Below are 7,099 nucleotides of genomic sequence, written 5' to 3' on the forward strand. Positions count from 1 at the left end.
TCCTTTCCAGTTTCATATTAAATCATTAGTTATGATATTATGATACTGAACTGTTGATTATGATATGTTAATATGCTTTTTAGAATTCCTACATACATTCTATATGTGTAAGGGTGACTAACCTACATTTATACCTTCTTGTGCATTTTTATATTGGAGACTACAATCACTGCTAAATTCATAATATAAAGAATTATCTAACTTATTTTATTTATATTATAACTGTTTTATGCAATTGCAGTGAGCTTCAGTTTTGAAAAATTTAGTAGGTCTGATATCTTTGTTGTTGCAGACATTTAACTACTTTTTATACTATTCTTTTATGATTTTCTTCTTGATGAGCTACTTTGCTAGTTTATATTTACCTAGACTTTTTTCATTTACTGATTTCATATTATTTCTTAAAATGCTATTCATTGTATCATGTTATTTTAGCTTTTGCTTAATCTTAGATAATGACTTACTAAATAATTATAAACCCATTTTTCATTACTGATGTTATTCATTCACATATTCTTTGTCTTTAAAAATAGAATCAAACTTGACAAAGGGCTAATTTTTATAATTTTATTAATTTATTTGAGAGACAGAGAGCCAGAGCCAGACAGAGGTCTCATCTGCTGGTCCACTTGCCAAATACCAGCAATGGTTAGGGCTGATCCTAGCTGAAGCTGGGAACTAGGAATTCATTCCATTTGCTCCTATGTGAGTGGAGGAGACCTAAGTACTTGAGATTCCTGCCTCCCAGCATGCACATTAGCAGGAAGCTGGATTTGGAATCATAGCCAACACTCAAATCCAGGCCCTTTGTTATGGGATGTGGTTGTCACAAACAATGGTGACTAACTGATAGCTAACCTCTTCTCCCTTGACAGAGTTTTGTCTGTTTTATTATTATTATTTTTAAAAAGTTTGTGTGTCTGCTGATAAAACTTATGGCTCTTTTTTGTTTTGTCATTTTATTTTAGTAATTACTATTTTCTTCTACTTGAAGTGTTTTGTTTTGTTGTTCTTTTTCTGCCATCTTCCATTAAAATCTTTATTCATTTATTTTTAGATCTTTTAAGTGTTCTGGTAAAAATAGATGAGGATTGACCACATTTTTCAATTATTCCTTTAATCGCAACCCTCAAATTTGAAAGATAGTTTGTTTTTTTCTATTTAAAAAATTAATTTCTACTTTGTTTCATTTTGATCTATAAATTACTCAAAATTATGCATTTACTTTTTCAGATGTTTCAGTTACTATGCTATCTGCATTACATTTTTGAAATAGATTTTTTTCTTAAAGACTTACTTATTTATTTGGAAAGTAGAATTACAACAAGAAGGAGAGACAGAGAGGGAAATCATTCTTCTACTGATTCACTACCCAAATGCCCGGAACAGCCAAAACTGGGCCAGGCTAAACTCAGAGGTCAGTAACTCCATCTGGATCTCATGCATAGGTCGCAGGAACCAAAGTACTTCTGCCATCATACACTGCCTCACACACATATTAACAGGAAGCTGGATCAAAAGAACAGAGTAGCCAGAATTTGAGCCAGGGACTCCAATATGGGATGCAGGTATCCCAAGCAGAGACTGAACCTACTGTGTCACAGAGCCCACCTCTGACATTGTCTTTTTTCCAACACTATTTTACAGCATTTTATTTTATGACTTCAGTATGATAGCTTGGGGGAAATCTGACACCATTAAATATGTTTTATTTGTGTTTGTGTAAATTTCTGCAAATGCTTAAAAGTAAATTTTGTTTCTCTTCTTCAAGGTATGTTCATAATAGATGTATTAACTTAAGATTGGTACTGGGTTATTTACATCCTTTACCTAATTCTATGAACTGCTCATATCTGAGAGACATATGCTACATTTTTCTGCATTCAGTTAGTCCTTACATGATTGGCCTGATTAAACTTAGAATGAAAGATGTTACTTAGACCTGACTCATCTGGCTCAAAATGCAAGCAGGTGCCATTTATATTCCTGAGTCCAACAACTTTCTGGCCAAAGGTTTCTGAACAAAATTATGTACAGCCTAAGTACAGATATAGTCACTACTTTGCTCGGCCTTCTAGAGAATGTGAAAGAAATTGCTACATCTACCATCTATCTACTCATCCTTGATTTTGCTCAACTTAACTTTTATATCCTGCCAAGGCACTAATGATTGTTTGGCCCTGAGAATGCTAAGAACATCAACTGCTTAGCCTCTCAGAGATTTTTGCTATCTAAGGTAGATTTCACTCTCAGACCTTGAGCACCTTATTGACATCTTCATCCTTTGCCTTATCCACCTTTAGTTTCTTAAAAGCGTATCATCTTTCTATTACAGTTTCACTTAGAAACAGTGGATATTTCCTACATGGCTGTGAATAAATATCTAATCTCTAACTACTGAGACTGTTTCCAGCTTCAAAAAGGTCACCTGTCACAAGGGATAGGTATGAAAGGTTATAACAAATGCATCTCAACTTCAGATTCTCTTGGCTTTATACATTTTAAGTAGTTGGACTTTACAGTTTTTCATTGCTTTTATTTTATTTTTATTAATAAAAACAGAATATATTTCATGTATTTTATAGGTACAATACTAAAAAGATAACCATACTTCCCTCCCTTCCCCCTCCCCCCTCAATCTCCCTCTTTCCCTTCCCACTTTTATTTTCATTAATTATTGCAAAGACATAATTTTAACCCACTCTATAATCACAGGCTTAATTCACCACTAACCATAATATTCAACAAGTAAAAAGTAGGAAGACCACAATTCCATAGGAGTATTAACAAGGGCTAAAAATGACAATCATATCACAAGATGCCCATTTCATTCCTATACATTTTTAGTATTCTTTATTAATTGTCACATATCAGTGAAAACATATAATATTTGCCTTTTTGAGAATGGCTTATTTTACTAAGCATAATGGCTTCTAGTTGAATCCATTTTCTTGCAAGAGACAGGATTTCAGTCTTTTTATGGCTGAGTAGTATTCCACAGTGTATATATACCACATTTTTTTTTAATCCAGTCAACAGTTACGGACATCTGGTTTGATTCCATATCTTAGCTATTGTGAATTGAGCAGAATTTAACATGGGTATACAGATAGGTCTTTCATATGCTAATTTCATTTTGTTTGGGTAAACTTCCAGGAGTGAGGTGGCTGGGTCATATGGTAGATCTGTTTTCAGATTTCTGAGGAAAATCCATACTGTATTCTCTAATGGTTATGCTACTTTACATTTCCCCCCACATAATTACCAGCATTTATTGTGTTTTGATTTTTGGATGATATCCATTCTAATTTGAGTGAATTAAAACCTCATTGTGGTGTTTACTTGCATTTCCCTGATGTCTGGTGATTCTGATCATTTTTTTTCATGTGTGTTGGCTTTAGAATTTCATTCTTTGAAAAATGCCTGTTCATGTCCGTTGTCCATTTCTTAATTTTTTGTTTTATTGTTGTTGAGTTTCTTGAGCTTTTTATATATGATGGATATTTATCCTTTGTCAGTTGCATGGTTTGCAAATATTTTCTCTCATTCTGTCAGTTGCCTCTTCACCTTGTTGACTGTTTCTATTGCAGTGTGGCAGTGTAGAAGCTTCTTAACTTGATTTAATCCCATTTGTCTATTTTTGGTTTTACTGCCTGTGCCTCTGGGGTCTTTTCCAAGAAGTCATTTATTGTGCTGATGTCTTAACGCAGTTTCCTCTATATTTTCCTCTAGTAATTTGATGGTAGCAGATTGTAGACTTAGATCCTTGATCCATTGTGAGTTGATTTTTGTATATGGTAGAATTGTATAAGGTAGGATATATAAGATAGGATCTTATCATATTTCTGCATATGTAGATCAAATTTTCCCAGTACCATTTGTTGAAGAGGCTGTCCTTTCTCCAGGGATTGACTTTAGCTCCTTTGTTAAAGATCAATTGGTTGTAGATGAGTGGATTAATTTCTGGGATTTTTATTCCATTGCATTGTATAACATGTCTATTTTTGTGCTAGTACAAGGCTGTTTTGATTAAAGCTGCCCTGTAGTATGTCTTGAAATCTGGTATTGTAATGCCTCCAAATTTGTGTTTGTTGTTTAAGATTACTATAGCTATTCGGGATCTGTTGTGTTTCTATAGGAATTTTAGCATCTTTTTTTTTCTAGATCTGAGAAGAATATCCTTGGTATTTTGCTTGTTATTTCATTGAATCTATAAATTGCTTTGGGTAGTATAGAAATTTTGATGATATTAATTCTTCTGATCTTGAACATGGAAGTCTTTTCCATTTTTTTGGTGTTTTCTTCCATTTCTTTCCTTAATGTTTTGTAATTTTCATTGTAGAAACCTTTCACATCCTTGGATAAATTTCTTACAAGGTATTTAAAAACATTTGTAACTCTTGTGAATGGTAGTGATCTTACAAGTTCTTTCTCAGCCATAACATTGTTTGTATGTATAAAGTTATTGATTTTTGTGTGTTGATTTTATATCCTGCAACTTTATTGAACTCTCTTATGAGTTACAATAGCCTCTTAGTGGAGTCTTTCAGCTCCCCTCTATATAGGATTATGTCGTATGCAAACAGGGATAATTTGATTTCCTCCTTATTTGTATCCATTTGATTTCTTTTTCTCGATTAGTTGCTCTGGCTGAAACTTCCAGAACTATATTGAATAGCATTGGTGCAAGTGGGCATCCTTGTCTAGTTCTTGATCTTAGTGGAAATGCTTCCAACTTTTCCCTATTCAATATGATACTGAGTGTGGGTTTGTCAAATATTTCCTTGAACGTTTTGAAGAATGTTCTTTCTATACTCAGTTTTCTTAACGTTTTTATCATGAAGGGATGTTGTATTTTATCAAATGCTTTCTCTGCATCAGATAATCATGTGGCTTTTGTACTTCAATTTGTCAATGTGATGTATCACATTTATTGATTTGCATGTGTTGAACCATCTGTGCATACCAGAGATAAATCCAACTTTGTCTGGGTGAATGATTTTTCTGACGTGTTGTTGGATTTTATTAGCTAGTATTTTGTTGAGATTTTGCATCTCTGTTCATCAGGGATATTGGTCTATAGTTCTCTTTCTTTGTTGTATATTTTTCTGGTTTTGGAATTAAGGTAATTCTAGCCTCATAAAAGAAGTTTGGGAGAATTTTTCCTTTAAATTTCTTTGAATAGTTTGAGAAAAATTGGAATTATTTCTTTAAAGGTTTGGTAAAATTCAGCAGTGAAGCTGTCTGATCCTGGGATTTTCTTTGTTGGAAGAGTTTTATTACTGATTCAGTTGTCTTGATTATTTGTCTGTTTCAATTTTCTATCTCTTCATAACTCAATTTTGGTAGATTGTGTGTTCTGAAATCTATTTCTTCTAGATTTTCCAATATGTTGGCAAATAGCTGTTTGTAGTAATACCTGATGATTCTTTTTATTCCTGTGGTATCCATTGTAATATCTCCTTTTTCATCTCTGATTTTATTAATTTGGGTCTTCTCCACTCCCCCATTTTCATTAATTTGGTCAGTGGTATATCAATTTTGTTTATTTTTTCAAAAATCCATATCTTTATTTTATTAATATTTTATAATTTTTGTTTCAATTTTATTTATTTCTTCTCTAATTTTAATTATATTTTCCTCCTTTTGGGCTTGGTTTATTCTTATTTTTCTAGGTCCTTGTGATATATTGTTAGGTCATTTACATGATGCCTTTCCAATTTCTTGATATAAAAACTAATTTCTGTTAACTTCATTCTTAACACTGCTTTTGCTATATCTTACATGTTTTGATATGTTGTATTGTCATCTTCATTCATTTCCAGGAATTTTTTGATTTCCTTTCAATTTCTTGTATGCCCCATTGTTCATTCAGGAGCATGTTGTTCATTCTTCATGTGTTTGCATATTTTCTAGAATTTATTCAATGGTTAATTTCTAGCTTTAATGCATTGTGGTCAGAAAAGATACATGGTATGATTTCAATAGTTTGTATTTGTTTTAACTTGCTTTATGGCCTAGCATATAGTCTGTCCTAGAGAAAGTTTCATACACTGATGATAAGAATGTGTATTCTGCAACTGTGGGATGAAATGTTCTGTAGATGTCAATTTGATCCATTTGATTCATAATGTAGATTGTCTCTGCAGTTTCTTTGTTGATTTTTTTTATCTAGTTGATCTGTCCACTGATGAAAGTGGGATGTTGAAGTCCCCAGTTACTATTGTATTGGAGTCTGTGTCTCCCTTTATGTCCATTAACATTTGTTTTAAATAGCCAAGTGCCTTGGCCTTGGCTGCACATATATTTATGATAGTCACATCTTCCCATTAAGTTGATCTTTCAATCATTACTAGTGCCTTTCTTTGACTCTTTGAACAGCTTTTGTGTTAAAGTCTATTTTGTCCGTTATTGAGCTAGCTACACCTGCTCTTTTTTGGTTTCCATTAGCATGGAATATCTGTTTCCATTCCTTCACTTTCATTATGTATGTATCTTTGTTGATGAGATATTTTTGTTGTAAACAGAAAATAGATGAGTCTTGTTTTTTAAGCCATTCATCCAGTCTATCTTTTTTTTTTTTTTTTTTTTTTTTTTTTTTTTTTTTTTTTTTTTTTTTGACAGGCAGAGTGGACAGTGAGAGAGAGAGACAGAGAGAGAAAGGTCTTCCTTTTGCCGTTGGTTCACTCTCCAATGGCCGCCGCTGCAGCCGGCCCATATATACTCATGGTTATTAGTGATAAATATCAACTTGGTTTTGCCATTTTTCCATAAATATTCCTATTGTTTGCTTTGGATTTCTTTTGTCCTTTTACTAGAAGATTTTTTGCCTTCATATTCTTTCATAATGATGACTATTGTTCCCTGTTTCTGCATGTCAGCACATCCTTAACTATCAGTTTTTAAGCTGGACAAATGGTGACAAATTCTTTCAATTTCTGTTTAATTTGGAAGGTCTTTATTTCACTTTTATTTATAAATGAGAGCTTTGTTGGGTACAATATTCTGTGTTGACTTTTTTTTCCCCTTTTTGGACTTGAACTATGTCTCTCCATTCTCTTCTAGCGTGTAGAGTTTCTGCTTAGAAATCAGCTGTTAA

Source organism: Oryctolagus cuniculus, chromosome X (genome assembly GCF_964237555.1).
Source record: "Oryctolagus cuniculus chromosome X, mOryCun1.1, whole genome shotgun sequence".
NCBI lineage: Eukaryota > Metazoa > Chordata > Mammalia > Lagomorpha > Leporidae > Oryctolagus > Oryctolagus cuniculus.